Here is a 10,605-nt window from a genome sequence, read left to right on the forward strand (position 1 = left end):
CACCTATTTCCTCCTAGAAGAAAGTAAGGCCTCACATGGGAGGCACATTTAGTAAAGGCAGGTCCAAGCCCCTCCCCCTGCCTCAAGGCTATGCAAGGTGTCCTATAATAGGTATTGGGCTCCAAAAAGCCTCCTCATGTACCAGGAATGGGTCCTGCTCCTACTGCCAGGGGGGCCCTTAAGCAGATCAAGCTACACAAATGTCTCCCTAGTACAGACACTGAAAGCAACAATTAATAAATGGGACCTCCTGAAACTGAGAATCTCTGTAAGGCAAAGGACACAATAAATAAGACAAAATGACAGCCTACAGAATGGGAAAAGATCTTCACCAACCCCACATTTGACAGAGGGCTGATCTCCAAAATATATAAATAACTCAAGAAACTAGACATCAAAATAACAAACAATCCATTTCAAAAATAGGCTACAGATCTAAACAGAGAATTCTCAACAGAAAAAGCTCAAATGGCCAAAAGATATTTAAGGAATTGCTCAACATCCTTAGTCATCAGGGAAATGCAAATCAAAATGACTCTGAAATACCATCTTACACCTGTCAGAATGGCTAAGATCAAAAACACTGATGACAGCTTATGTTAGCGAGGATATGGAACAAGGGGAACACTCCTCCACTGTTGGTGGGAGTACAAACTTGTACAGCCACTTTGAAAATCAGTATGTCGACTTCTCAGAAAATTGGGAATCAATCTTCCACAAGACCCAATGATACAACTCTTAGGCATATACTCAAGGAATGCTCAATCATACCACAAGTACACTTACTCAACTATGTTCATAGCACCATTATTCATAAAAGCTAGAACTTGGAAACAACCTAGATGCCCCGCAACCAAAGAATGGATAAAGAAAATGTGGTACCTATACACAATGGAGTACTACTCAGCAGTAAAAAACAATGATATCATGAATTTGCAGGCAAATGGATGAAACTAGAAATTATTATCCTGAGTGAGGGAACCCAGACTCAGAAAGACAAACATAGTATGTACTCACTCATAAGTGGATACTAGATGTAAAGCAAAGGATAACAGACTACAACCCACAGCTCCAAAGAAGTTAGGAAACAAGAAGGACTCTAAGAGGGATACATAGATCACCCTAGGAAGGGGGAAAAGATGAGATCTCCATGAGTAAACTGGGGATGAGAGGTGGACAATGGAGGGTAGGGGATTGGGGGTGAGAACATAAGGGAATGGGATGGTTGAGCTGGAACAGGGATGGAGTAGGAAAGCAATGAAAGAAGACCATGATAGAGGGAGAAATGGGGATAGGCACAAATCAGGTGCATTCTAGGGAAGTTCCTAAGAATCCCCAAGGATGACCCCAGCTTACACTACTAGCAATAGTGGAGAGGGTGCCTGAACTGGCTTACCCAAGTAATCAGATCGGTGAATACCCTAATTGTCATTATAGAGCCTTTCTCCGGTAAGTGATAGAAACAGATGTAGAGATCTACAGTCCAGCACCAGGCCGAGCTCCAGAAGTCCACTTGAAGAAAGAATAGGGATTCTATGAGCAAGGCATCAAGATCATGATGGGGAAACCTGTAGTGGGTAGCCAACCATCCTCTGCTACCAGCCCGGCTAGCTCAGTCGGTAGAGCATGGGACTCTTAATCCCAGGGTCGTGGGTTCGAGCCCCACGTTGGGCGCCAGATATTGGTGAAATTATTAAGGCCACTCCACGTAGTTAAAAGGGAGGTTTATTTTGTGGGGTACTTACAAATGAGGGGGTAGGTTACAGGGTCTGGCAAGGGTATAGCGCAGTCCGGCGGTGTTCTCTGGAGAACTCTGCTCGGTCTACCTCCAGCGTCCCGAGTCCGGGAACCAAGAGAGTGAGTACTTCCCGATCCTTCGTCTTCCGCTTCCTCCTCTGCCCCGCCTTGTGGGCGTGACCATTACCAAAGCCTCAGTGGGGGTTGGAACTTCCAGGCCAATGCTGGGATGGCTACCCACTACAGAAACCTACAAAGACAACCAAACCAAACTAGTGGGAACTCATGAAATTTAGATCAACAGCTATGGAGTTCACATCCTTATTAACACAGGCTCCTACAAGTATCTTTTTTTGTTTTGTGGAATGCCAGAGAACAAATGTATGAAGGATGCACAGCTTGAATCAGCTTTAGCACCTAATTTTGTATATCTTGGACAGTTATTGGTAGGCACGCAATTATTAATAGTACTAATAGGGCAAGACCAAACAAAAAGCATAATCTGTGTGAATCATTGTAACCAATACACATGTAACAGGATATTTATCTAATTCCTAGTATATTAAATCTAACTGATCTTGTGTGTTATGTGAGAACTATGAAATATTAAATCAGAACATGCCAGGAAATTGTTCACAGTCAATATGATCTCTTTATTAGTAAACAATCAACTGCTGCTCAAGCTTGGAGGATTGTTCCTCTCACTTCACCCAGTTCCTGATTTATCTTTATCAGTACAGTGGAACTAATTTTAGTAGTTTTACCTGAAACACATGTGATTTTCCATATCTCCTTCTCATCCCGGTCACCAATCTGGGTACCAGAAGGAGGAATGCTGCAGCAATGGCAATGGTGGTTGGATCAAACACATGAAAGTTATCATCACCATCAGCAGGGAGAGCTCCTGTGTGCCACAGATACTGCAGAGTCTGTTGGAGCAGGAGAGGCACATACAACCTAGACCACAGACTCCTTCCAATTCCCTTGACGAAGCTGCAACAGTGTGATGATTACATTAGGAATGCCAACATATTGAGAGCTTTTCCAGCCTTCCAGGAAATATTTACAGTTAAGACACAATGACTAGACACATCATTACAGTTAATAAACAGGCAGTGACATCATCTGTCAACAAATGAAAAAGCTACTATCAGCCCCTCAAGGCCCATTAAGTTATGTTAGATGTCTCTTGAAGGCAAAAAAAATCTCAGGGGAACCCTGTTTGTGCCAGTTGGAGTGAAACATTTGTGGTCTTGTTAACCGATATAACCTGTACCCTAAGAAGCAAGGAGGGAAGCAGCAATACCCTTCTGACACCTTTAGCAGGCAAAGTTCCCCAAACCAGAGGATTGCAGAAACAATTTGGAGAAATTGATCAGGGTTATTTAGTCTGGACTGATGAATGGCACTCTATCAACTGTATTTTCCACCATCTATTTGACTATAAATAATTACAATATTTTTTGCCTATTTTGTAGGGCCTGTGGTATCATTGGGATAGTTGTAGTAACACTCTAAAATAACAGGATTGCCCCAAATTGGCCCTCCCATTGTAGCAAACTGCAGGACACAGGCAGCATCACCATCTAGAATAAGGACAGAGGGTGAGCATGTGTTGCCACTATCAGAGGATTTGTTCAGCGTCCTAGGAAAGTTTCTTCCAAGGGATCTTAATTTGAAAAGGGCATTTCATATCAGATTTTCATTTTGTACCAAGGAAACCAGGAGGTATTTCCTATTTCTGAGATGACACAAACAAATCATTTACCCCATATATTAACATGACCCTTCTCCCAGTCTTGAGAGCCAAAAGCAGACCTCCACACAAGTGTTCTTAATAACAACAGGCCCTTTGAGTTATTAGAACAGCAAATTGCTATTGGATAAAGGCCATTATCCAGTAATGATTCAAAATTTAATGTGCATGATACTCTGTGATGATCAGTGATTCTCAGTTTTCTCAATGCTGTGATCCTTTATTACAGTTTCTCATATTGTAGTGACCCCTAAGCATAATTTTTTTTTTTGGAGCTGAGGATCAAACCCAGGGCCTTGAGCTTGCTAGGCAAGTGCTCCACCACTGAGCTAAATCCCCAACCCCCACATAAAATTATTTTGTTGCTACTTTGTAACTGCAATTTTGCTACTGTTATGAATTATAATATAAAATCTGATACATGGAATATCTAATGTGCAATATCCAAAGGGATCAGGACCCACAGGTTGAAAAATTCTGCTCTAGTTAATTATAGTTGCATTGTCCTAAACGCTGATCCCTCTACTACCCATTTTGTTTTTGTAAATAGCATTTACTGGCACATTGTTTGTGTTCCACACTGACTTGTCTAGTAGGATTACATGGTGTGGTGATTTGAATAAGAATGACCCACATAAGATTATTATTAGCTTTGTATTTTTTTTTCTGAGGCAGGGTTTCTCTGTGTAGTTTTGGTGCCTGTCCTGGATCTCACTCTGTAGACCAGGCTGGCCTTGAACTCACAGAGTTCACTCTGCCTCCTGAGTGCTGGGATTTAAGGAGTGCGCCACCACCACCAGGCTAGCTTTGTATTCTATAGCTTATATATTGGCTATATATTCTAATATTAGAATGCTTGGTCATCAGGGAGTGGCACCAGTTGAGAGGAGTTGGGAGGTATGGCCTTGTTGGAGTAAGTATGGCAAGGAGAATGGATGAGAACAGAGAGACAGCTCAGATGTGACAACTTAGCTATTAATCGAGTCTGGATTTGTTGCCATAAAGCCTGAGAAAAAAATTCTGCACCATGGATGACCCCTCCCTGCTGTGGATATTACTCTGTGTGCTGTGAATGTGTTGCTCTGATTAGTTAATAAATAAAATGCTGATTGGCCAGTAGCTAGGCAGGAAGTATAGTATAAGCAGGACAAGCAGAGAGGAGAACTCTGCAAATAGGAAGGCTGAGTCATGAGTCGCCAGCCAGACACAGAGGAAGCAAGATGTGAAGGCAGAACTGAGAAAAGGTACCAAGCCACACGGCTAAACATAAATAAAAATTATGGGTTAATTTAAGTGTAAGAGCTAGTCAATAGTTAGCCTGATCTAATGGCCAAACAGTTTTAATTAATATAAGACTCTGTGTGTTTACTTGGGTCCATGTAGCTGCAGGACTGGCAGGTGAAAGAGATTTGTCCTAACCATAGGCCAGGTACGACACAGGAAAACTTCAGCTACTTTATCTCCTTTTAGCAATATTTTGCAAGACAATTCAAAATCTTATGTGAAATTCATGGCTAAACTACAGAACAATCTAAGGCAACAGTTCTCAACCTGTGTGTTTGTTTGACCCCTTTGGGGTCAACCAACAATTTCACAGAGGTCAACTAAGACCATCAGAAAACATAGATATTTACATTTTGATTCACAACAGTAGCAAAATTACAATTATGAAGTAGCAACAAAAAGAATTTTGTGGATGGAGATCACTATGACATAAATAACTGTAAGAAATGGTCACAGCTTTAGGAAGGTGAAGAATCACTGTTCTATTGGGATTTCTTTTACTGTTTATTATATAATAAAACTTAGGGACAAAAACAGAGATAAAACCTGAGACAATCATAACACCCATGACACCCACCATCACCATTCATTTCCTGGTTCAAAAAGGGCAGGCCCAAACTTCTGGCCCTGACTCCTCTTTCCTAGGGGACTCTCGTTCTCAAGTCCACAGGGAAGCTCTATGATCCATTACAACCAGCTGAATGTGAACCCCACCTCTTGAACCAACACATGACTCCAATTGAACATCAGGCCAAACATAGATAAGATTCCATAACATTTCCCCCTTTTGTTTAATTAAAAATGACGGTTTCTAACTCTCACATAGTAAAATATATGCCATAAGAATAATTATTAGGTATTGTCCAAATAAAAGTGAAAGAATTTTAACCTTCAAAAAATGAAGCAATATACAACAAGAACAATTATCAAGTAAGAAATGCATTCACAATGTCCAGGTAATTTGTATTTGGCAAAATAGAGAAAATACTCCATCAACTGTCCTCTCCTAAAGAGTCCAAAGTTTCATACCTAATTTACTTTCTACCATGATTAGGGAGAACTGTAACTGTATCTGTCTAGTCTTCAATTCCATCAAAGACCTGAGAAGGATATAATATTACCTAGGCAAATAGGAAGTGCAGAGCAAGCAACTTCCAAAGCTAAGAGAAATGACAGAAGCAGCTGGCTGCATGTATAGTCACCCTAGGTTCCTCTGTGATGTTGGAGCTTCCATTTTTGTTCTAGCATATCTGACAGACCTTCCTGTGAAGCAGATTTTGAAGGACTGTCCTACCTTGTCTTGGAAAAGTTCGGCAGTGGCTTTCTTTTGTGTCATGCTTCCCAATTTAGACAGCATACTGTCAGCAGTTGAGACAAGGGAAGTTTCTTGCCCAAATGGTAAGCTTTGCAACAAAGAAAGTAACTCCAATGTGATGGTTCTTTGATGCCCATCATCCTTTTATGAAGCAGATTGGTGCAACCAGGAGCATATGTGTCTCATTGTCAAGAAAAGCCTATGTTATTAAAACATTTTAAATGCCGTATTCTTTTTTTTTTGAGACAGGGTTTCTCTGTGTAGCTTTGCACCTTTCCTGGAACTCGCTTTGTAGACCAGGCTGGCCTTGAACTCACAGAGATCCACCTGCCTCTGCCTCCCGAGTGCTGGGATTAAAGGCGTGCGCCACCACCACCCAGCTTAAATGCCATATTCTGTAGGTCTTTTAATTGTTTGAAGATTACCTATCTAAAATATATCTGTTTGACCTTGAAAATATACCTAATATGACTACAAGTTTGATTATAATCAATGACTACCTACTAACCTAAATTTCTCTATTATCCTACCTACCTTTCAAAGACTAAAACTTTACGTTACATAATTAAATGAGCTGCATAGGTACAGTACCATAAACAGAAATAGAAACATCTGAGTAGTATAACAAGGATAACCTTAAATTTGTATCAATATATAAGAATATCTTAAACAAGAGTAGATACATATATATATAGTATAACAAAAATAACTTTAAACTTGTGTCAATATATTAAAAACCATATCAGTGAAAAACTTTTTGAGATTAATAGTTACTTTTAGGATTAAAGTACATTCAATAATATATTCTTTTTTCCTATCATTCCTATATCCTCCCTTTTTCTTTTCAGAAAGAGATCACTGAATTTAATCTTCTTTGAATAGTATTTTATTGACCATGGCTGGTAATGACTTGTAACCAACACCCCTGAACAATGACAAACATCCATAATCCATTTAATGACCAAAAGCCACCCACCCCACCTCTTTGGAATGTGTGTGTCATGTTTTCTAAACTGTTTCTTGTTAACCTGGGCCACTGGCATCTTTAGGGGACTCAGAAATACCAGCAGACCGGTAAAGCCACAGAACATGTGCCAAAACATAGATTAATAGAAATGAGTTAATTTAAGATATAAGAGCTAGCTAGCAAGAGGCCTACCATAGGCCATACAGTTTGTAAATAATATTAAGCCTCTGAGTGATTATTTTATAAGCAGCTGTGTGACTGTGGGGCCTGGTGGGACCAGAGAAACGTGGGACTGCGGGGCTGGGTGATTGGAGAAACATTCAACTATAATCATTTATAGAAGTTTGGCAAAATACTTGTTTTGTGGTATCTCCTGAAAATTTTGTCTTACCTACTGAAGCTGTTCTGTCATTCAGAGCAGTATGGTTTTTAACAGCAGGCATTTGTTCCTTTTATTGTTCTATGGAGGAGTTTCCCCCTTTGGGAATGATTGAACCAAATTTGACATGGGGACCTAAGAGAGGCCCCCCAAGGCATTTCCCAATGGCAAAGGGTTTCCTTGCCTATCTCTTGTTGATCTGCATTCATTAGTCCAATTTCAGCCTTTGCCGAACCTTCTGCATACTCCAGAAGGCTGGAGCCTTCTGTTTGGATTATCTCTAGAAAAAGACAAAACAAAACATTGTTTCTAGGAACATTGTCTACAATCCCATTTTAGGTGACTTTGTTTACCACTATTAAAATATCTAACATTTTGATTTTTCCTTAAGTGTTTGAAAATGACTACTCCTATCCAAGTACCTCCATGGTTATGAGATTCAATATTGACTGATTCTTGGATCCATTCCTCTAAGTGTGCTGATCTTGCCTTTAAAGTTCTGATTATACTTTTGCATTGTGAATTAGCATTTTCAATGGCCAAAGATCCAATTAATATTTGTCTAACTTCTGGATCTGATATCATTCTATTCACAGCTGAAGTCAATCTTTGTTTAAGAAAAATCAGTGAAGGCTTCTTTTGGGCCCTGTATAATTTTAGTAAATGACTCTGTCCTCTTTCTGGCTTCTTCAACCCTGTCCCAAGTATTCAAGGCTGCTGTACAGCATAGAGCCAAGGTGTCTTCATCATATATTGACTGTCTTTGCAAATCAACAAAATCAACTTCACTGAGATTGATTGTGGGAAACTTCCATACCTCTAGCCCTACTTTGTTGTTTGATGACCCTAGCTTCATCCTTCTACCAGGTCCTCCACTGTAAACTGAGGACCAGCTTTCAATACTGCTATAACCAAATCCAGACTTGTGGAATAATCCTGTTACTAGTTGACCATGAATTCAACATCTGCCTCACAGAAGGTGAATACATAACATATGAAACTATTGCTTCCTTAAATCTTCTCAAATCTAACACTTTGATAGGATTCCAGTCAGCTCTTCCATAGCCTTGAGGACACCTGTCATTTGGTGGTTGTTCCTCTTTGGTGACTGAATAAATTAAGGTTGGTTTTCTGACAACTTTAGGATGCTCCTCTTCAATTTCATAATGGAATGGTGATGGAGGTTCCGCTCTAAATTTCTCTCTCTATGTCTGAGTATTTTTATTTTTTTCCAAGGCTCCTATGCTATCAGTTGCATTTTTATTATTTTCATTAGTGAGTATTTCTAAGGCTGGTATGTAGCTGAAGTTATCTCCAGTCCCACCTGGGCCGGCAGCCACTCAGACTGAAATAAACACACCGACACTTATATTATTTAAACTGTTTGGCCTAATGGCACCGGCTTCTTGCTATCTAGTTCTTATATCTTAAATTAACCCATTTCTATTAATCTATACCTTGACACGTGGCTTGTGGCTTACCGGTACTTTATATCCTGCTCCTCAGCCTTCCACTTCCCAGAATTATCTTCTCTGCTTGTCCCACCTATACTTCCTGCCTGGCTACTAGCCAATCAGCACTTTATTTATCAATCAATCATCCATAGCACTTCCCCCTTTTCTTTTCTTTTTTTTTTCAAAAAGGAAGATTTTAACTTTAACATAGTAAAATTACATATAACAAAACAATTATCAAGCAAGAAATATAGTTACAATATCTAGTCTATTTATAATATCTAGTCTATCTGTATTTGCAGAATTAAAGAAGATATCTATCCTATATTTGTGAGTCTAAGGTTTCATATCTAACTTATCTTTTAGCATAACTAAGGAAATTATAACTATCTAGTCCTCAACTATATCAAAGACCACAGAAGGATATAATATTACCTGAGAAATGGGAGAAGGATACAAGCAATTTTCAGGAGTCTTGTGGGAGTAGACAGAGATAGCTGGCAGCCTGGACAGTCATCCAAAGTTCTTCTGCAAAGTTGGGGCATCTGTCTTCAGCCCACAGGGCTAGAGTCTCTCAGTCACTTTTTTCTATGTCCTGTAAAATGTCTGACAGTTTCCTCTGTGAAGCAGGGACCTGAAGGACCATTTTGCCAAGCAAAGTTCAGTGGTCACCTTCCTATGGGTCTTACATGTCCAGTCGATCAAGCAGTCCAGACAAGAACAGTTTCTTGCCCACATGGCTATTTTTGCCAAGAAGAAAATAAACTCCATATAGAGTATCTTCAGTGCCCATCCTCCTCTCTGAAGTAAATCAGCACTGCCAGGAGCAGACATGTCTCACTATCCAGAAAGTCTGAATTTTTAAAACATTTAAATGCCATATTCTGTAGGTCTTTGAAGTGTTTGAAGATTACCTACCTAATTGAATTATATCTATGTATACCTAGAAAACTTAACATGACTATAAGTTTGACTATCATAGAAGACTAATTATTAATCTGTATTTCTTGATTATCCATTATAATCTAAATGAGTTACATAAACATAATATCTTAAAATGAGTATATATATATATATATATATATATATATATATATATATATATTAGAACAAAACCAACTCTAAATTTGTATCAATAAAATAAAATCTATACCAATGTAAAACATTTTAAACAAATTGCTCTTTAAAAGTAGTTTCATTAATCTACCCTTTCATCCTGTATATCTTATATTTCCATATAATATCCCCCTTTCTTCTTTAGAAAGAGATTGCATTTATAATCAACCTGTTTTAAATAAAAATATTGTTTTTCTCTGTCCCACACCAGAGGGCTCTTCTGATATGGTACAAAAGAATCTCTAAACCTTTTATTTTAGCAATATGTCTGGGTTTAGAGAAGGAGTGATCCAATTCCATCTCCAAAGCCAGCTTGATATATTTGGGAATTTGGGCATAGTTTCTCATACTTCTTCCTGCTGGGTGAGGGTGCTGTATTCTTATGGGGACATAAAGAAAATTTTAGGATTATGGAGTCGTCCATGAGGGTAAACCTCTAAGCCAGTTGCCTTGAAACCGTTCTGGATGTTGGATCATCTGGGCCATGGTGTCATGGGAGACCTTTCCGGGGGTCTTGGCTGGTCAAGCATGATGTATCTTAATCTGGAACAAATCACTAGCCTCTGGCTTTCTGTGCAAACAAAAGCAGAGCCTCCT

The 10,605-nt window shown here is 39.3% G+C and overlaps 1 non-coding gene across 1 annotated transcript; it reads left to right on the forward strand.

Annotated features, from left to right (window-relative positions):
- The first annotated feature begins 1,601 nt into the window (after window positions 1-1,601).
- Window positions 1,602-1,674, forward strand: Trnak-cuu. Its single transcript has one exon. It is a non-coding gene; the product is annotated as a tRNA-Lys (tRNA).
- Window positions 1,675-10,605: the final 8,931 nt, after the last annotated feature.

Source organism: Onychomys torridus, chromosome 6, assembly GCF_903995425.1.
Source record: "Onychomys torridus chromosome 6, mOncTor1.1, whole genome shotgun sequence".
NCBI lineage: Eukaryota > Metazoa > Chordata > Mammalia > Rodentia > Cricetidae > Onychomys > Onychomys torridus.